The sequence below is a fragment of the Nycticebus coucang genome, chromosome 6 (genome assembly GCF_027406575.1).
Source record: "Nycticebus coucang isolate mNycCou1 chromosome 6, mNycCou1.pri, whole genome shotgun sequence".
Taxonomy (NCBI): Eukaryota; Metazoa; Chordata; class Mammalia; order Primates; family Lorisidae; genus Nycticebus; species Nycticebus coucang.
In genome coordinates this window covers 96818459-96840363 of record NC_069785.1, presented here as the reverse complement: position 1 = coordinate 96840363, position 21905 = coordinate 96818459, and the positions used below count along the sequence as shown (strand labels likewise).

At 44.3% G+C, this 21905-nt stretch overlaps 1 pseudogene; it reads right to left on the bottom strand.

Moving 5' to 3' along the window:
• Positions 1-10369: 10369 nt before the first annotated feature.
• Positions 10370-11557, bottom strand: LOC128588186 (mortality factor 4-like protein 1; annotated as a pseudogene).
• Between the last annotated feature and the right edge of the window lie 10348 nt (positions 11558-21905).

The following is a 21905-nucleotide window of genomic DNA, read 5'->3' as shown; positions in this document are numbered from 1 at the left end:
TGGCTTAATACTGTAGATCGCATTGGGTACTAGCGACATTTCAACAATGTTGATTCTTCACAGCCATGAGCATGGTTCCATTCGTTAACATCTTCTGCTATTTCTTTTCTCAGAGTTACATAGTTCTCTCTGTAGCGATTCTTCATGTCTTTTCCTAGGTATTTAATTTTCTTTGAAGCTATTGTGAAGGGTATAGAATCTTTGAATTTATTCTCAGCTTCACTGTTATGGAGTATGTGAAGGCTACTGATTTGTGGACATTAATTTTGTATTTGAAGACATTACTGTGTTCCTTGATAATATCCAGGAGACTTGTGTTTGAGTCTCTGGGATTTTCTAAGTATAAGATCATATCATCAGCAAGGAGTGAGAGTTTGACCTCCTCTGTTCTTATTTGAATGTCTTTGATATCCTTCTTTTACCTGATTGCACTGGCTAGAACTTCCGGAACTATGTTGAATAGCAGCCGTGATAGTGGGCATCCTTGTCTGATTCCAAGTTTTTTATTTTTTATTTTTTTTGAGACAGAGTCTCACTTTGTCACCCTTGGTAGAGTGTCTTAGGGTCACAGCTCACTGCAACCTCAAACTCTCAGGCTCAAGTGGTCTTTCTCCTGCCTCAGCCTCCCACGTAGCTGGGACTACAGGCATCTGCCACAACACCCAGCTATTTTTTTAGAGACAGTGTCTTGCTCTTGCTCAGGCTGGTATCAAACATGTGAGCTCAGGGCAATAGACCAGCCTCAGCCTCCCAGAGAGCTAGGATTACAGGCATGAGTTACTGAGCCCAGCCTTTTTTTTTGAGACAGACTCTCACTCTGTTGCCCTGGATAGACTGCCATGGTGTCATAGTTCACAGTCAAAGCCAAACTCACCGGGGGTTTGAGTGAGTCTTGCCTCAGCCGCCAGAGTTGCTGGGAATCCAGGAATCTGCTACAATGCCCAGCTAGTTTTTCGATTTTTAAGAGAGATGGGATTTGGCTTTTGCTCAGGCTGGTCTTGAGCTCCTGAGCTCAAGCAATCCATACACCACCACCCCGATCCTGGCTCTAGTTCTAAATGAACTTGCTGGGTTGTGAGAGATTGCAGGCTGTGATGGGACAGGAGCAGGACTTAGAGCTAGACATCAGGTCTAGAGACCATGTGTGCTGACAGTGACGTCATAGGCACAGGACCATGCACAGGGGCCCAGTCCAGACTACATGTTGAGTCCTGCCCACCCAAAATGGCTACCAAGTGCAGCTGAGTTCCCAAGGGCTGTTGAAAGTGAGAAGGAGGAGGCCTGAGCAACAGGCCAGCTTTGTGTAGTCTGAGTCTGGCTCTGCACCAGGAATCTCTATGTAGCCTAACTTGGTTTGCAGACAAATTGAAAGCTGAACTTAGGGGTGGTAACTGAGACTCATGCAGCCACAGTAGCCGAGTGTGGAGAGTGGGCTGTAAGACAGCAAGACCCTCACAGCCTGGGGAACATTCAGGGAATGAGCTCCCAGCTGCTTCTCCTCCTATCCCAAAACAGCCATATTCCTTTCTTCATGCTCCCTCTGCCAGAAGTCACGTAGTCCGTTCTTTGTCTAGTTAACTATGCAGAGATCCTTGCGATCTCTCCCTTCTTTCTCCTTGTCCTAGGCTAACAAAGTTGAGTAGAAACCACTAAGTCACATAGTTCTTCCTTTGTTTTGTTAACTACGTCCTCGTGACCTCTCCCTTCTTACTTCTTATCATATATGTATGTGTTTATGTGTGTGTGTGTGTATGTATGTATGTATGTGTATATATATATATATTATTATTATTTTTTTTTTTTTTAGAGACTCTGTTGCCCTGGATAGAGTGCTGTGGCGTCACAGCTCACAGAAACCTCAAACTCTTTTTTTTTTTTTTTTTGTAGAGACAGAGTCTCACTTTATGGCCCTCGGTAGAGTGCCATGGCCTCTACAGCTCACAGCAACCTCCAACTCCTGGGCTTAAGCAATTCTCTTGCCTCAGCCTTCCGAGTAGCTGGGACTACAGGTGCCCGCCACAAGAAACCTCAAACTCTTGTACTTAAGCAATTCTCTTCCCTCAGCCTCCCAAGTAACTGGGACTACAGGCACCCACCACAATGCCTGGCTATTTTTGTGGCAGTTTGGCCAGGGCTAGGTTCGAACGTGCTACCCTTGCTATATGGGGCGGGTGCCCTACTCACTGAACCACAGGGGCTGCTCTTTTTGTCATATGTTAATGAAGTTGAGTAGAAACCATTAACAAGATAATTTGTCTCTATTCGAGTCATTTACAGTTTCCAATCATATTGCAAGACCATAAATACGTCTTTTGTTTATGCTACTTCCCTGTAGAGAACCCTGTACAGATACTATAAAATAAAGCCGATTTTGTGCTTTGGGGCTGGCTGCAGCCATCAGCTCAGTCAGTCCTCCTGATCCCATCTTTCATTTTTGTGTCTTCTCTTGTATTGTATTTTTCTCAGTCCCCACCAATTTCACTCCCCTTACCGGTGCTGGTTAATGACAGGTGGCGACTGGACAGGGACAGAGTACAGAATAGTAGATGTATACGCAGGTGAGGGAGTCCCCCCTGAGAACCAAGAAGTGAAACCGCTCAGTTGGTAAGTAATTTTTGTGTGTTCGGGGGTAATCATAGTCGGGAGTAATAAATTATGGGACAGTCTGGCTCATTGGAGTGAGAATTCTTTTCTTTTTTGTAGAGACAGAGTCTCACTTTATCACCCTTGTCAGGGTGCTGTGGTGCATGCTACTCACAGCAACCTCCCGCTCTTAGGCTTAGGCGATTCTCTTGCCTCAGCCTCCTGAGTTGCTTGGACTACAGGCGCCCCCCACAACACCCGGCTGTTTTTTGTTGTTGCTGTTGCAGTTCGGCCGGGGCTGGGTTTGAACCCACCACCCTCGGTATATGGGGCCGGCGCCCTAAAAGCCACAAGCGCCGTTCTGGAGTGAGAATTTTTTATTCAAATGCTTAAATCTACATTAAAAACTGGTGGCTGTCATATTCATATTGATCAATTAGAGCCCCCTCTCCAATCTGTATTGGGTCTATCCCCTTCTGCTCCGGCAGAAGAACCCCTTCCCCTGAATTTCAACTAGAGTTACAAGATGAGGAATGAGTTGATGAAAAGGAACGTTCCTCTTCCATCTCAGAAGCAGACACAGATCCTTCCAGCTGGTAACTAGATTTCTAATCTACCTAAACCTGTTTTGTCTTGCTTCTCTTCATGCCCTCCTTTGCCAGAGTTCAAAGAATTTGCCTCTGTGGCATCTTCAGTACCTGGCAAGGAGGCCTAAACTGTTCTTCATGCCCATAAACACGTTTGAAAAATTACAAACAGGGCTGCCCCTGTGGCTCAGTGAGTAGGGTGCCGGCCCCATATACTGAGGGTGGCGGATTCCAACCCGACCTGGGCCAAACTGCAACAAAAAAATAGCCGGGTGTTCTGGCCAGCGCTTGTAGTCCCAGCTACTTGGGAGGCTGAGGCAAGAAAATCACCTAAGCCCAGGAGTTGGAGGTTGCTGTGAGCTGTGACACCATAGTGCTCTATCGAGGGCGATAAAGTGAGACTTTGTAGCTAAAAAAATAAAAATAAAAATAAAAAAATAGGGCGGCGCCTCTGCCTCTGTGAGTAGGGCACTGGTCCCATATACTGAGGATGGTGAGTACGAACCTGGCCCTGGCCAAACTGCAACAAAAAATAGCTGGGTGTTGTGGTGGATGCCTGTAGCCCCAGCTACTCGGGAGGCTGAGGCAAGAGAATCACCTAAGCCCAGGAGCTGGAGGTTGCTGTGAGCTGGGATGCCATAGCACTCTACCAAGGGTGACAGATTGAGACTCAAAATAAATAAATAAATAAATAAATAAGTAAAAAAAATAAAAGCCAGCAAACAAAGTCTGTATGTCTGTTTCTATATTTGTGTGTCTGTACATGTTAGGTACCTATAGTATTTCAGTATCAAAATATACAAAAGAGCTCTGACTAATAAAGAAATGGATGTCAGCACTTACATTAAGTATCTTATCAAAAAACAAAAAACTCAAATCCCTTCTTGTTCAGGTGACTTTACTATTCTCTGATAGATAAAATTAATCTTAAACCTGTTATTAAAGTCCAAATGTTTAAAGATTATAGAACTGCCACTTCTTTAGTATTTCTAGATTTTGCTGAATTTAACGGTGAACTTACGTTCTTTCTTTTTTGAGACAGAGTTTCACTATGTTGTCCTTGGTAGGGTGCTGTGGTATCACAGCTCACAGCAACCTCAAACTCTTGGGCTTAAGCTATTTTTTTGCCTCAGCCTCCTGAGTAGCTGGAACTACAGGCACCCACCACAACGCCCAGCTATTTTTTGGTTGTAGTTGTCATTGTTTAGCAGTCCTGTGGTGGGCTCGAACCTGCCAGCTTTGGTGTATGTAGCTAGCGCCTTTACCACTGAGCTACAGACGCCGAACCATGAACTTATGTTCTTGATACTGAGTTTCTGAATTCTGACATTTAGAAAGATGACTATGGTAAGGCCTAAGGATGTGTTCCCACACTTGGGCTAAGAGCTGTAGAGCGCACATTCTAGCCCACATGGCCCCTTTCTCTCAGCTCCCGCTTTACCCTATGGCTGTTGTTAAAGAAACTAAGTGTTCCAAGTTTTCTGCTTTCTGTCTCAGGACACAGGTCCTGTCCTTGGCAGCCACGTGGCCATGTGGGACTTAGTGAGACAATGAAAAAACATCAGAAAAGATGATTGTATTGTGATTTTGTTATTGACATTTCTTTCTTCAGCGAGTCCTTGGTCTCAGAGATTTGAGAATTGAGTCCACCGGCCACAGATCAGTAATAAAATGACATTTTCCTGGGCAGAGGAATAGGCAGAGGGAGTGGAAAGTGCCAGAGCTTTTGGCAGGGGAAAAAAGGCCCGACTCGGAGATTTCCTGCATGAGTCCTTTCCCTAGGGGTGAATATTAGCTTTAAAAGAAATTTTATCCAGAACTTGGTAAATAGAAAAATACCTTTACAAACTAAACAGGTATTTTAACAAATAAATCAATGCAGCCTCACCCTTAGGGTAAGCTTATTAGTTCTTTACAATTTTGGATGTGGGGAAAGGATTAGGGTCTGTACTCCCTACTCAGGGTGGAGCCATACAAAACGTTTAAGGCTGCTTTATTCATACCCTTGCTGGAGTACAGAAGGTGTGGCCTGCAGGCTATCATCTGTTTGTACCTAGAGGTGGAAGTCTGATTTGTAAGCAACCTAAACCTGAAATATGGGGGGTCCCGGTCTAGCTCTAAGTGAGAAAATCCTGTATCAATGTTATATTCCATACAATGTCTTTTACTTGTAATTGGTAATAATTTGATTGTTCAGATTGTTTGGAAAAATGAGTCATTATCAAAAAATAAAATGCTTGCCTTTTAAACCTTCTAATTATCAGTTTAGTCAATTAAATAATTAACTTCATAGTAAATTGTAATCCTATTTTATGAAAAATGATTTTTTAAAAGTAAGAAAAATTAGATAGAAAAGAAAATGGCATTCTGTAAGAAAAAAATCTTGTGTAACAAATTTTGTCCTAAAACAAAATAGTTATTTTAAAAAGAGATAGGCAGGGCAATCCAAAAAGTTTAGAATGTTTATAAATTATCTGTATAGGATTGAATGGGTTCACAATAAGAAATTTATGAAAGAATTTGTATGTAATCCAGTTGATTATATATTGTCCTTAAAATCTTTTAACTTACAAACTTGTTTGAACAAATGTTTTAAGCCTTTACTGTTTAACAAACCTTCCTAAATAAAAACTCTAAATTTAGTCCTTTTGAAATATTTAGACCACTGAAAATCTCAGAAAGACATATTAAGTTCATTTAATATGTTAAGAATATATGGGTGGCGCCTGTGGTTCAGTCGGTAAGGTGCCAGCCCCATATACCGAGGGTGGCGAGTTCAAACCCAGACCCGGCCAAACTGCAACCAAAAAATAGCCAGGCGTTGTGGCGGGCGCCTGTAGTCCCAGCTACTCGGGAGGCTGAGGCAAGAGAATCGCTTAAGCCCAGGAGTTGGAGGTTGCTGTGAGCTGTGTGAGGCCATGGCACTCTACCGGGGGCCATAAAGTGAGACTCTGTCTCTACAAAAAAAAAATGTCAAATGTGAAGTTATAATTTATTTTCTATAAATTATATTTGTATTTCCCAATATTGGCCTGTCTTGGTATATATTATCAGTAATAATTTCAGTACATCTCAAAAAGCATCTTTGTAACTAACTGAATGCAAAGCTTATCCTACAAAAGAAATAACTTTGAAAATTAAAACAAACTTTTAGGACTTTAATTGGAAAGTTAACATGTCCATGAGTATTACTAACCTAACTTCAAACAGAACGAAAATCAATTACTTGAAAATCCTATTTAGGGAAACAGGGTCAACACAGAAAAGGCAATATCTATTTACTCCAAAGAAATTTCTTCTACCACTTCCAGCTCGGTTGGCCCCTGTATTGTTTCTCAACTGTTCTGAGCCACCAAAGCAGCACAGGATTAGACCTCAATCCCACCAGGACTGGGCTCTCAGACTATCCCATTTTTATGGCTCTTCACCTAAAAATACTTTCGGACTTCTTTTAAGACAAGGTTTAAGTCTAACTATGAAAGGTCTTTTTATTTTGCCAGGAGTAATTAACTCTGATTATGTAAAAGAGATAAGAGTTATGACTTATAATACTCAAAATATCAGCACTGTTTCTTCTGATATGAAAATTGCCCAATTTTTACTTCTCTCTACCATTTTTGTTTACAAAAACCTTAGAGCTATTAATAAAACTCTGGAAATTATGGGGCCTTTTCAACCAGAAATTCCATCTCTAACAGCTGTTCCATAGCACTATTCCTTAGTAATTATAGATTTAAAAGATTGCTTTTTTAACTATCCCACTTCATCCTAATGATTTTTAATATTTTGCTTTCATTTTACCTTCTATTAATTTGAGAACTTCTGCATAGTATCAGTGGACGATCCTTCCTTAAGGGATAGCTAATAGCTCCGCCTTATGTCAAAAATGTGTTGCTGCTGCAATATTTCCAGTTCGTATACAATTTCCTACTGCTTACATTATCCATTATGTGAATGATATACTCCTTTCTCACCCTGATTCTTCTATATTAACAATCATCCTTGGACAGTGCCTGTGGCTTAGTGGGTAGGGTGCCAGCCCCATATACCAAGGGTGGTGGGTTCAAACCCAACCCCAGGCAAACTGCAACAACAACAACAAAAATAGTTGGGCATTGTGGTGGGCAGCTGTAGTCCCAGCTACTCCAGAGGCTGAGCAAGAGCACTTAAGCCCAGGAGTTGAAGGTTGCTGTGAGCTTGAATGTCACTGCACTCTACTGAGGGTGATAAAGTGAGACCCTGTTTTCTGTTTGTTTTTTTTTTGTGTGTGTTTTTTTTTTGGCAGTGACTTTTTTTTTTTTTTTTTGTAGAGACAGAGTCTCACTTTATGGCCCTCGGTAGAGTGCCAAGGCCTCACACAGCTCACAGCAACCTCCAACTCCTGGGCTTAAGCGATTCTCTTGCCTCAGCCTCCCGAGTAGCTGGGACTACAAGCGCCCGCCACAACGGCCGGCTATTTTTTGGTTGCAGTTTGGCCGGGGCCCGGTTTGAACCCGCCACCCTCGGTATATGGGGCCAGCGCCTTACCTACTGAGCCACAGGCACTACCCCTGTTTGTTTGTTTTTGAGACAGAGCCTCAAGCTGTTGCCCAGGGTAGAGTGCTGTGGCATCACAGCTCACAGCAACATCCAACTCCTGGGCTCAAGTGATTCTCCTGCCTCTGCCTCTCAAGTAGCTGGGACTACAGGCGCCTGCCACAATGCCTGACTATTTTTTGGTTGCAGCTGTCATTGTTTGGCCTGGGCTGGATTTGAACTCACCAGCTCAGGTGTATGTGGCTGGAGTGCCTAGCTGTTTTTTTTTTTTTTTAGAGACAATCATCCTCTGTCATTTATAGGACTCATCAACAGTTTATAGGTTATGTATAACTCCAGAAAACATACAAAGTGTTCCTCCTTTCTCTTATTTAGGTCAACTTATTAAGGACAGACAAATTCAACAGCAAAAACTTCAAATCTGCAATAACAAACTCACTACCTTAAATAATTTTCAGCAGTTACCAGGAGATAGTGATTGGCTTTGCCCTTCATTAAAGCTTTCTTTTTTTTTTTTTTTTTTTTTTGTGGTTTTTGGCCGGGGCTGGGATTGAACCCGCCACCTCCGGCATATGGGACCAGCGCCCTACTCCTTGAGCCACAGGCACTGCCCAAAGCTTTCTTTTTTTGTTGATTGCAGCCATCATTGTTGTTTGGCAGGCCCAGGGCTGGATTTGAACCCACCAGCTCAGGTGTATGTGGCTGGCGCCTTAGCTGCTTGAGCCATAGGCGCCCACCCATTAAAGCTTTCTTAAATGTTTACTATTTTAAGAATCCCACAATTTACCAAAACAGTGATCCTGCTTACACTAACAAAATTTTCTCTTCGTTTTCTTCAACTTTTTCTTTCCTTTTTTTTTTTTTTTTTTGTAGAGAAAGAGTCTCACTTGCTCACCCTCAGTAGAGTGCTGTGGCGTCACACAGCTCACAGCAACCTTCAATTCCTGGGCTTAGGCGATTCTCTTGCCTCAGCTTCCCGAGTAGCTGGGACTACAGGTGTCTGCCACAACGCCCAACTATTTTTGTTGTTGTTGTTGCAGTTTGCCTGGGGTTGGGTTTGAACCCACCGCCCTTGGTATATGGGGCCGGCGCCCTACCCACTGAGCCACAGGCGCTAGCCCAACTTTTTCTTTCTTTTTTTTTTCTTTTTTTTTTGTGTCCAGGGCTGGGTTTGAACCAGCCACCTCCAGCATATGGGGATGGCGCCCTTACTCCTTCAGCCACAGGCGCCGCCGTGAACTTTTTCTATTACCCTTAAAACAGGTGCACCTTACAACCCTCTAAGCCACGACATTGTTAAACGTGCTCATCACACCCTTAAACTTTAATTACTGAAGTTACAAAAGAGGGAGGTACATCCTGGAACGCCACATAACCTTTCTCACACTCTTTTTACTTGGAATTTTTTACTTTTCACTTGAAAATTTTTAAAAGTTGATACTTTAGGTCACAGATACTTTAGGAGGATTCCAAAAGCAGCAGAATGCTTTTGGAATCCTCCATACTCTACATACTCTGAGGTCCTGTGAAGTTCCCCTTAACTGGTACCTGGCAAGGACCTGATCCTGTGTTAATATGGAGAGGAGGACATGTTGTGTCTTTCCTAAAACAGTTAACAGTCCTTCTTTGGTTTCTGAATGGGAATTTATAAATTATGAAGTGACATTGAAGGAAAGTACTACCAAATCCAAAAAGGGGGGGACCAGATATGTAGCAGCACCCCTCGCCCCCTACCATAAGAATGTGACCTTTTGTAACTGTCCTAGGAAATAGCCCCGAGCTGAAGCAGATAACCGGTAACTGGTTCTGAAAGAAAAAAGCTAAGCAAATGTTTAGCTGCTGATCTTGTCTTAAGACAGATGAGTAATGAACCAGAGTTCTTCTTATCTGGAAAAGCTCCTATGTCTGCTACCCCTCCCTAAAGCCCCTGCTATGTCTGCTACCCCTCCCTAAAGCCCCTGCTATGTCTGCTACCCCTCCCTATAGTCCCTGCTATGTCTGCTACTCTCTACTTTGTGGTTTTTGCCTTTATAAGCTTGTAAAACCTGCTGTTCAGGGCTTGATTCCTCGGCTCCTAAAAGAGTTGCGAGTCAAGCCCCAGCATGCTGGAATAAAATCCTCTTGCTGTTTGCATCAAGCGCCATCTCTTGCGGTTGATTGGGGTCGTCATCGCTCAGGGCAGAGTGGGGGGTCCTGCCCCAAGTCTTTCAACATCACCTTATAACTCTCCAGTTTGCATCCCTATGAAAGGAGATGATCAGAAACTACGGGACTAATCTAGAAGACTACTTGCCTCTTGTAACATTAATGATTGTATCACTGCTAGAGAATAGATTCTAAATACTTTAAAAACACAATCAGGAGTTATGCAGAAAGACCTCTGGCACCCTGCAGCAACCCTTCCGCCAGTGGAAGTCCTGGAGCCCACCAGAGAATTGATACAAAAATAACTCTCAAACTTTATGTTATGACTTGTGTTCCACCTCCCAGACTTTTACTAATTGGTAACACTTCTTTTTTTGAGCTATAACCCCTTTTATTTTCTCTGTTTAAAACCAATTCTGTTATACACTAACATCTTCAAAGTACATCATTTGTACAAGGGAAAGACTAAACAAAAATGTGTTTACAGAGTTCCAAACATATATGGATGAGACCATCTCTCACACAGCTTTCTGATGGTAATCAGGAGGTGCCACTTCATAATCGCTGGCACTAAAGAAGGTTGCAGAATTCTTTGCCAGATACTTCAGGAAATCATGAAGATAGTTCAGTAATAAAGCAAGGCTTTTCTCAGGCGGCGCCTATGGCTCAGTCGGTAAGGCGCCGGCCCCATATACCGAGGGTGGCCGGTTCAAACCCGGCCCCAGCCAAACTGCAACCAAAAAATAGCTGGGCGTTGTGGCGGGTGCCTGTAGCCCCAGCTACTCGGGAGGCTGAGGCAAGAGAATCGCCTTAAGCCCAGGAGTTGGAGGTTGCTGTGAGCTGTGTGAGGCCTGTAGCCCCAGCTACTCGGGAGGCTGAGGCAAGAGAATCGCCTTAAGCCCAGGAGTTGGAGGTTGCTGTGAGCTGTGTGAGGCCACGCACTCTACCGAGGGCCGTAAAGTGAGACTCTGTCTCTACAAAAAAAAGAAAAGAAAAACAAGGCTTTTCTCATCCAAAGGTGTACAGGCCAACATCACTCCAATTGGTACAAATAATCTCAGTAGATGTGGTGCTCCATATACTTGGGACCTGGGTGCATCAGGGTGATCTGCAAGAATTTCGGCATACTGCCCTCTCTCAAATTGGTACAGGAGCTGAGTGCCCAGCATTACATTAAAGTGTTCTTTTATCCCCACCACAACTTCATTAACAGCATACTCCTTATTATCTGTGTTTCCACGGGATTTCTGGTAATTTGCATAATCCTCCAGAATGGAATCCACATTCTTCTTAGCAGGGAAGATAAGAGCTGTTTTTGCCTGGTAATTAAGTCCCATTCATCAACAAGCCAAAGTTTTAGCTCTTCAGCAATCTTTCCTTTAACTTCAACTCTGTTCATGAATGTTTCTTCATTTTCAACAGTAGGGTCTACCCGGGCCCTTTTCTTCCCAGGAGGCTGAGGTCTCTCACTGGTACTGCCACCGTCTCCATCTCCAGGTGTTTTCTGCTTCTTCTTCTTTGTTTTCACTTCAACATTTTTCTGTTGCAGACCAGATGTCTTCTTTCCTGGGGTGGCCCCTCTCATCTTCCCCTCTGCAAACTGCTCCTGATTGGCTTTTTGAAGTTCTTGCTGTTTCTGCAGATTGGTGTCCACATATTTGAGTACTCTGCTCTCTGGAACCCATTCATCCCAATTTTTATTCCAACCCCTGTAATGTATAAAGTATTTCACTTGCTTGTCCTTTATGGCAACCTTTACACACTTTGTTTCATGAAGAAGAGGCCCATGAAAGCACTGTACTCGCTCACCCTCCTGGAATTCAGGCTTCAGTTCCTGCTTGGGCGCCGTTTATAAGTGATTGGCTGCCGCCTCCTTCTCCCACTACCCCCGACTCCCCCCTCCTACTCCCTACCCCACCCAACTCCGCCTCAGACGTGCCCTCAGGAACCGCCAGCTCTACATCCTGGAGATATTTCTATAACCAAAATTGAACATGGATTCTCTTTAAATTGTAATTTATCTAATTGTGTTAACCATATTAATCCATTTAATGCTATTACTGTAATTGACCAGCCATCTTTTGTTATGTGACTCAGCCACAAATCAGGCATGCAAACTTTAATTGAATTTAATAAGTATTTACACCATGATGTTACCCACAATAATAATAACCTGAATAGGGCGCGCCTGTGGCTCAGTCGGTAAGGCGCCCGCCCCATATACCGAGGATGGTGGGTTCAAACCCGGCCCCCGCTGAACTGCAACCAAAAAATAGCCGAGCATTGTGGCGGGCACCTGTAGTCCCAGCTACTCAGGAGGCTGAGGCAAGAGAATCGCTTAAGCCCAGGAGTTGGAGGTTGCTGTGAGCTGTGTGAGGCCATGGCACTCTACCGAGGGCCATAAAGTAAGACTCTGTCTCTACAAAAAAAAAAAAAAAAAAAAATAGCCGGGCATTGTGGCTGGTGCCTGTAGTCCCAGCTACTCAGAAGGCTGAAACAAGAGAATCACCTAAGCCCAGGAGTTGGAGGTTACTGTGAGCTATGTGACGCTGCCACACTTTACTGAGGATGATAAAGTGAGACTCTGTGTCTACAAAAGAAAAAAAAAAAAAGAAATTCAAAGTATGCATAAAGCTCATGTAAATGTTTATGGTCCTACTCAACTTACTAAAGATATTTTTGATAAATTACACAGTCTTTTAATCCTTTAGAAAAATTGGAGCATTTTAAAATAACATTATTTAATTAGGAACTTTAATACTATTTTTTCTCTCTTTTTTTTTTTTTATTAAGTCATAGCTGTGTACATCAATGCAATTGTGGGATACAATGTGCTGGTTTTATATACAATTTGAAATATTTTTATTACACTGGTTAACACAGCCTTCAGGACATTTTCTTAGTAATTGTGTTAACAAATTTGTATTCTACATCTAGTAAATTTCACATGTACCCATGTAAGATGCACCCTAGGTGTAGGAACTTAAATACTATTTTTATTTTACATTCTCCCAGTGTTCTGTAGAGTTGGAGCCAAAGGATTCCTCCAATGAAAGACAATCTGTTCATAAGTTTAAGGAAAGGAGGAGATGTGGAGAGTGGGCTGTAAGACGGCAGGGCCCTCACAGCCTGGGGAACACTCAGGGAATGAGCTCCCAGCTGCTTCTCCTCCTATCCCCAAACAGCCATATTCCTTTCTTCATGCTCCCTCTGCCAGAAGTCACTGGTCCATTCTTTGTCTAATTAACTAGAGATCCTTGAGATCTCTCCTTTCTCCTTGTCATATGATAACAAAGTTGAGTAGAAGCCAAGAAGTCACATAGCTTTTCCTTTGTTTTGTTAACTACGCAGAGATCCTCATGAACTCTCCCTTCTTGTCATATGTTAATGAAGTTGAGTAGAAACCATTAACAAGGTGATTTGTCTCTATCGGAGTCATTTACAGTTTCCAATCATATTGTAATAACAGAAATATGTCTTTTGTTTATGTTACTTCTCTGTAGAGAACCCTGTTCAGATACTATAAAACAAAGCTGATTTTGTGCTTTGGGGCTGGCTGAGCCATCAGCTCAGTCAGTCCTCCTGATCCCATCTTTCATTTCTGTGTCTTCTCTTGTGCTGTATTTTTGTCAGTCCCCACCAATTCCACTCTGGTTCGCTTCCCTTCCCTGCGCTGGTTCACGACAGCCAAGGTTCAGTAGATCACAGGCTACTCACCCATCAGACAGATTCCCAAAAAGAAAGTGCCAGAGTATAACTAGCATGCCATTTCTTTTCTTTTTTTTTTTTTTTTTTTGTAGAGACAGAGTCTCACATACCGCCCTCAGGTAGAGTGCCGTGGCGTCACATGGCTCACAGCAACCTCTAACTCTTGGGCTTACGCGATTCTCTTGCCTCAGCCTCCCGAGCAGCTGGGACTACAGGCGCCTGCCACAACGCCCGGCTATTTTTATTTTTGTTGTTGTTGCAATTTGGCCGGGGCTGGGTTTGAACCCACCACCCTCGGCATATGGGGCCGGCACCCTACTCACTGAGCCACAGGCACCACTAGCATGCCATTTCTTGTACCTCATTTCTTTTTTTTTTGGTTTTTGGCCCGGGCTAGGTTTGAACCCACCACCTGTGGCATATGGACTGGCTCCCTAATCCTTGAGCCACAGGCGCCGCCCTCTTGTACCTCATTTCTGTTTTCTGTCTATAATTTCTCCCTGGGCACAGGGTGGCATTGATCTCTGACCTCTCCTAGTCCTGAAGGTTGCCTAATGTGTGAATTATTATTTTCTCAGTTAAACTCTATTAAATTTAATATGTCTAAATATGTCTAAACTTTTTTTTTTTTTTTAGAGACAGAGTCAGGAACCTGTGCTGGGTACTGGAAAGAAGCGGTCTCTTGTAAATAAGGAGGTGATGGCTTGTCACTGCCTATCACATAGCAGCATTGTTACATGGCAAAAGAGCAAAGTCTGAGAGGTAGGAATCTAGTAGTGAAATCCCCATATACGTTTGTCATGGAAAAGCTGTGATTGCCAAAGGGCCATAAGATCACGTTGTAGCAGGATCCTGTGCTGCTGATAATTGGGGTTCTGCCAGTTAGGCAGTGGCAGCAATGCAGGGTAAGAATCATAGTGAAAAAGACCAGTGCCTCTGAGAGCAGCTATTGGGAGTAGCACAGTAAGGAACAGTTAAGGGATGGCAGACAATGGCCCTGAGTTCTGTCTGGAAATGGCACTGACTTGGGTATGAGGGTCCAGGGGATGTTCCCCTGTGTGAGGGTGGTGAGTCAGGAGTCTCTCCAAAACAACACCAGTGGAAGTGCAGCACAAGCTCCTGACAATAGCAGCAGAGCAAATGTCACTGACCTTCCTGTGGGACTGGAGATGGTGATCATGTCTGCATAGTAGGTCAGCGACCTTCCTGTGGGTCTGGAGATGGTGCTCATGTCTGTATTTTAGGTCAGGGACTTTCCTGCTGGACTGGAAATGGTGCTGATGTCTGTATTGTAGGTCAGAGACCTTCCTGCGGGGCTGGAGATGGTACTCATGTCTGTATTGCAGGTCAGGGACCTTCCTGCGGGACTGGAGATGATGATCATGTCTGTATTGTAGGTCAGGGACCTTCCTGTGGGACTGGAGATGGTGATCATATCTATATTGTAGGTCAGAGACATTCCTGAAGGGCTGGAGATGGTGATCATGTCTGTATTATAGGTCAGGGACTTTCTAGCCCAAATGGAGATGGTGCTCATGTCTGTATTATAGGTCAGCGACCTTCCTATGAGACTAGAGGTTGTGATCATGTCTGTATTGTAGCTCAGAGACCTTCCTGCGGGGCTGGAGATGGTGATCATCTCTGTATTGTAGGACAGGGACATTCCTGTGAGGCTGGAGATGGTAATTCTGTTTGTATTGTAGGTCAGGTACCATCCTGCGGGGTGGCAGATGGTGATCATGTCTATATTGTGGGTCAGGGACCTTCCAGCGGGGCTGGAGATGTCTGTATTGTAGGTCAGGGACCTTTCTGCTGCGCTGGAGATGGTGATCATGTCTGTAATGTAGGTCAGGGAACTTCCTGCAGGACTGGAGATGGTGCACATGTCTGTATTGTAGTTCAGGGACCTTCCTGCGGGGCTGGAGATGGTGATCATGTCTGTATTGTAGGTCAGGTAACTTCTTGCAAAGCTGGAGATGTTGCTCATGTCTGTATTGTAGGTCAGGGTCCTTCCTCCGGGGCTGGAGGTGGTGATCATGTCTGTATTGTAGGTCAGGGATCTTTCTGCAGGTCTGGAGATGTTGCTCATGTCTGTATTGTAGGTCAGGGACATTCCTGCGGGGCTGGAGATGGTTGCTCATATCTGTATTATAGGTCAGGGAGCTTCCTGCAGGACTGGAGATGGTGATCATGTCTGTATTGTAGGTCAGGGACCTTCCTGCGGGGCTGGAGATGGTACTCATGTCTGTATTGTAGGTCAGGGACCTTTCTGCTGCGCTGGAGATGGTGATCATGTCTGTATTGTAGGTCAGGGACCTTCCTGCGGGACTGGAGATGGTGTTCATGTCTGTATTGTAGGTCAGGGACCTTCCTGCAGGTCTGGAGATGTTGCTCATGTCTGTATTGTAGGTCAGGGACATTCCTGTGGGGCTGGAGATGGTGCTCATGTCTGTGTTGTAAGTCAGGGACCTTCCTGCGGGGCTGGAGATGGTGCTCATGTCTGTGTTGTAGGTCAGGGACCTTCCTGCGGGACTGGAGATGGTGATCATGTCTGTATTGTAGGTCAGGGACCTTCATGCAGGACTGGAGATGGTGATCTTGTTTGTATTGTAGGTCAGGGACCTTCCAGCGGGACTGGAGATTGTTATCATGTCTGTAGTGTAGGTCAGGGACCTTCCTGCGGGGCTGGAGATAGTGCTCATGTCTTTATTGTAGGTCACAGACATTCCTGCTGGGCTGGACATGGTGATCATGTCTGTATTGTAGGTCAGGGACATGCCTGTGGGGCTGGAGATGGTGCTCATGTCTGTACTGTAGGTCAGGGACCTTTCTGTGGGACTGGAGATGGTGATCATGTTTGTATTGTAGTTCAGAGACCTTCCTGTGGGACTGGAGATGGTGATCCTATCTGTATTGTAGGTCAGGGTACTTCCTGTGGGGCTGGGGATGGTGATCATGTCTGTATTGTTGGTCAGGGACCTTCCTCCGGGGCTGGTGATGCTGATAATGTCTGTGTTGTAGGTCAGGGAACTTCCTGTGGGACTGGAGATGGTGTTCAATTGTAGGTCAGGGACCTTCCTGTGGGACTGGAGATGGTGATCTTATTTGTATTTTAGCTCAGGGACCTTCCTGCAGGAGACTGAAGGAGTAGAGATGGTGATCGTGTCTCTATTGTAGCAGGATGAGAAGACTCCTCTCCTCATTGATTAGCTGCCACAGGAGCAGCCCCAGGAGGGCTTGTTGGCAACCCAGGAGCACCTTTAAGGTGGGTGTTTGTGGCAGGTGAGTGGAGTTAGCAGTAACAAGGCTGTGCAGCAAAGGCTCCCACAGGGAGGCCCGGCAGGGAGCTTGGATGGGAGCTAGCATCAGGGGCTGGCACATTCTGTAGAAGACAAGGCCCTATAGGAGAAGCAGCAGCAGGCAGACAGGCAGTGATAAGAGTGGGGCATGTCCACATGTTGCTCAGGAAATTTACTCAACCAAGGGAACTTATCACTGGAAACCAAGGTGGGGTGATGCCCCCCACCCAGGACCTCAGCCAGAGTGCGTTTCGTAGTCTGTTAGTCCCTGCTTCACTCTCAGTGAGGGTTGATTCTGACATCAATTTCCAACAACGTGGTGGCTGCCGTGTCTGGGGAAGGGATCAAATGTAGGGTGTTGTTCACTCCTGTCACAGTAGTGGAAGAGGGACAGGCGAGGAGACCCTGAGGAGACACCAAGGCCCAAGGGGTGGCCCAAGGTTGTGGGTAGCATCCATGAGAGTGTGGACAATAGGAAACCATGATTCGAGTGTTGCTGTGCTGGGCCAGGATAGCAGCTATGGCAATGTCAAAGTCCAGCTGTCCCATGTCAGATGTCAGCAGGGTGGCCTGAAACATGAAGAAGAGAGATGCAAAGATGCAGATGTTCCCAGGAGTCAAAGCTGTCCCAGTTTTCTCCCAAATCCTGGCATGGAGGGGAGGAACACTGGAATGGGCTGCTGTTATTAACATGGGCCAGCAGCAGGAGGAGGCACTCATGCCAAGGTTGTGATGCCCACCGTGTTGGAAAGGAGGGATTTCCTCAGCAGCCATTAGCTGCCTGCCACTTACTGCATGGAAGGTGACATTCCCAGGTGATGCCACTACCCAGTGTCCACAGTTGGGTGACTTTAGATGTATAAAATAGGTGCCTTGGCTGACCTAAATAACATGGGGGTTCCCAAAAGGGGCCAGGATTGAGGCAGTGACACCTTGATGCTTTGGGCTGTGAAACATGAACAGCAAAGTGTACAGAGCCATTTGGTGTGGGTGTCACCCATAGGGAGGGCACATTTGGTGAGGCCTGCCCTTTGCTGGAGCAGACCAATAAAATTCACTTGCCAGTTGACACAAGGATAATCACCTCTCTGTACATGACTATGGGGGACAGAGAAAGGAGGCAAATCTCATCAGCAAGGCAACCAGTCCTGAATGACTTAAGCAACTGAGCTGGATAGAAGAGGGAAGCCCCCAAATCATATCCATGCTGATGGTCAGACCAGTCTGGGATGTGCCAAGGCAGGTATGCTCAGCAGTTAAAGCAGGTCCAGGAACCATGGTCTTGACTGTGAAGGTGGATATCTTCAGAGGCCATCTGCCTGTTCCTCATTGAGAGGCAGGACCTTGGTGACTGGTGTGAGCTTAAATGTGCAAAAGGAGTGGTGTGAATATCAATGATGTGCCTGCAAAGGGAGGTGCCTCACAGTGCCTGGCCATAGACTGTCCAGTTTTTTTTTTTTTATTAAACCATAGCTGTGTACATTAGTATGATCATGGGGCACCATACACCTGGTTCATAGATCGTTTGACACATTTTCATCACATTAGTTAACATAGCTTAAGCTGTCACTCTGGGTAGAGTGCTGTGGCATCACAGCTCACAACAACCTCCAACTCCTGGGCTCAAGTGATTCTTCTTCCTCCACCTCCCAAGTAGCTAGGACTACAGGTGCCCACCACAATGCCTGACTATTTTTTGGTTGCAGCCATCATTGCTGTTTGGTAGGCCCGGGCTGGATTCAAACCCACCAGCTCAGGTGTGTGGCTGGCGCTTTAGCTGCTTGAGCCACAGGTGCCGAGCCAGACTGTCCAGTTTTATGGAGAATCAGCACAAGAGTGGGAATTCTGAGCGAGGAACCAGAGGGAGAATGGTGGGGAATAAAGAACCAGAGGGAGAAAGGTGGGGAATGAGGAAATAAAACACACAAGAGAAAAAGATGGGATCAGGAGGGCTGGAGCAGCTAGGACTGCAGCCAGCACTGAACTGTAGAAACAACCTAAATGCCCACCAAACCAGTAATGGATTAACAAGCTGTGGTATATGTTTACCAGGGAATACTAATCAGCTGTTTAAAAAGATGGAGACTTTACATCTTTTGTAATATCTGAGATGCAGGTGGAAACACATTCTTCTTAGTAAAGCATCACAAGAATGGAGAAGCAAGAATCCAATGTACTTGATTCTAATATAAAGCCAGTAGATGAGCTAAAACAAGGGGGGTGGATAGGGGAATGAGCAAATGGGGAGAGGGAAGGATGGAGGATGGGCGGGTCATGGTGTATGGCACACCTCTTAGAGGTGGGACAAAATTATAAGAGGGACTTTATCTAGCAAATGCAACCAGGGTAACCTAATTATTTGTGTCCTCAATGCATCTCAAACAAAAAACAACAGATTTTAGCTCACCACACCTTTAACAGTGAGATGCAGTACATTTCAATACTCTTTCTGAGATTACTAACTAGAGATCAGGCAAAATTCACATTAGTAGGAGACAAAATCAGTACCAATCAGAAATAAAAGTTAATTCTTTTTTTTTTTTTTTAGAGACAGAGTTGCCCTTGGTAGAGTGCTCTGGCATCACAGTTCACAGCAACCTCCAGCTCTTGGGCTTAGGTGATTCTCTTGCCTCAGCCTCCTGAGTAGCTGGGACCACAGGCGCCTGCCACAATGCCCAGCTGTTTTTGTTGCAGTTTGGCCGGGGCTGGGTATGAACCTGCCACCCTTGGTATACGGGGCTGGTGCCCTACTCACTGAGCCACAGGCACCGCCCAGAAAAGTTAATTCTTAAACTTTAACTCAAAGTATATAATGCAATTTGATAGTGATATGTATCTAGAAAGACAATCTTAGGTCCAGCTCTAATATAGTCTAATGTACTCTAATGAGAATGGATAGACTAATTTTGATACTATTTAACATTTTCCTACATTTAAATAAATTAGAAAGTTGTTGTTTTGAGGGCCAGGTGTCGTGGCTCATGCCTGTAATTCTAGCATTCTGGGAGGCTGAGGCGGGTGGATTGCCTGAGCTCACAGGTTTGAGACCAGCCTGAGCCAGAGTGAGACTTTGTCTCTGAAAATTACTGAGCACTGTGGCTGGCGCCTGTAGTCCCAGCTACTTGGGAGGCTGAAGCAAGAGAATTGCTTGAGCCCAGGAGTTTGAGGTTGCTGTGAAGGATGATGCCGTGGCACTTTACCAAGGATGACAAAGTGAGACTTTGTCTCCAGGCAAAAAAAAAAAAAAAAAAAAGGAAGTTACTGTTTTTATCCTAACCCCAAAGGTCCCTTTGCAAGGTGTGATTCCCTTTTGGGAGGTGGGTGGATTTTATGATTCTTTATCTCCCTGAGTGTAGACTCTGAAGTCTTTTAGAGTAGAGTAAATCTTTTACCTTGGCATTAGTGACCAGCAATATAAAAGTGCAAATTTTTGAACCACTGTAAAAGAGTAAAATGAGGGCGGCACCTGTGGCTTAGTTGGTAGGGCGCCGGCCCCATATACTAATACCAAGTTTGGCAGGTTCAAACCTGGCCCCCCAGCAGGCTAAAAACAGCAGTGATGACTGCAACAACAACAACAAAAAGTAAAATGATTACTCTTTTAACATGAATCCACCTCAGTGGCCATTACTATGAAATTGCCACTTACATTGCTTAGTATTATGATGATCAGTTCCCTTTTTATCATGTAAAGAAGTAATAAAAATAAAAGAGCAGGGCGGTGCCTATGGCTCAGCGAGTAGGGCGCCAGCCCCATATACTGAGGGTGGCAGGTTTGAACCTGCCAAACAAAAAATAGCTGGGCGTTGTGGTGGGTGCCTGTAGTCCCAGCTACTCGCAAGGCTGAGGCAAGGGAATCGCCTAAGCCTCCAGGAGTTGGAGGTTGCTGTGAGTTGTGACGCCATGGCACTGTACCAAGGGTGATAAAAGAGAGACTGTCTCTAACAAACAAACAAACAAAAAAAAAAACGAAAAAAAATTAAATAAATTTTAAAAAGTAAAAATAAATAAATAAATAAAAGAGCAAATAAAATTCCAGATTGCCTCTATTTTAAGGGTAAAGATTAGCTGTAAGTTATAATATATGTAAAGAACTTATTTAAGTTTTACTAAAATCTTTCCCTATTTAAATATTATATTATGATCTATCAATTCTAAAAGGTTATTTTATTTATTTATTTTTTTGAGACAGAGTCTCACTATGTCACCCTCAGTAGAGTGCTATGGCATCACAGCTCACAGCAACTTCAAACTCTTGGGCATAAACAATCCTCTTGCCTCAACCTCCCAAGTAGCTGGGACTACAGGCGCCTGCCATGATGCCAGCTATTTTTTTTGTTGTTGCAGTTGTCATTGTTGTTTAGCTGTCCTGGACTGGGGTTGAACCTACCAGCCTTGGTGTATGTCAGCCCCCTACCCACTGAGCTATGGGCACTGCCTGAAAGGTAATTTCATTTGGACTATGCTACATTCTTAATGGAAAGAATATCATATGAAATCAGGAATTTAAATTTAATTCTTTTTATACCTGTGGCTGATTATTTTCATTCCCTTCAAGCCTCTGCTGCTTTTCCTACAGTGTCAATTCTGCTGACAAATCCATATATTTAGTCAAAACAAACTACTTGGAATGGTCAGATAAAAGCTATAGACTTCACAAAAGAAAAAGGAAAATAACATCTATTTTTATTTTATAAATGGAGATTTAAAATTAAGTATTTTTCATTATCCAAAATTTCAACAAAGCACTTGGGGAGACACTAGATGTCATTAGTTTCAAGGCAAAGAAATACATCAAATGTTCACTGACAAGTTCATCCACCCAACATGGACGGACAAAACACTGGAAACAAATAAAGGCAAACAAATATGTCAAAGGTTCACTGAGAAAGTCATCTACCCAGCATGAACAGACAAAACACCAGAAACAAATCAAAATAAGAAAGTACAGTATAATCATATAAATTGAGACTGACCTACTCAATTTAATAGGATCACTTGAGCGTAAGAGTTTGAAGTTGCTGTGAGCTGTGATGACTCCATGACA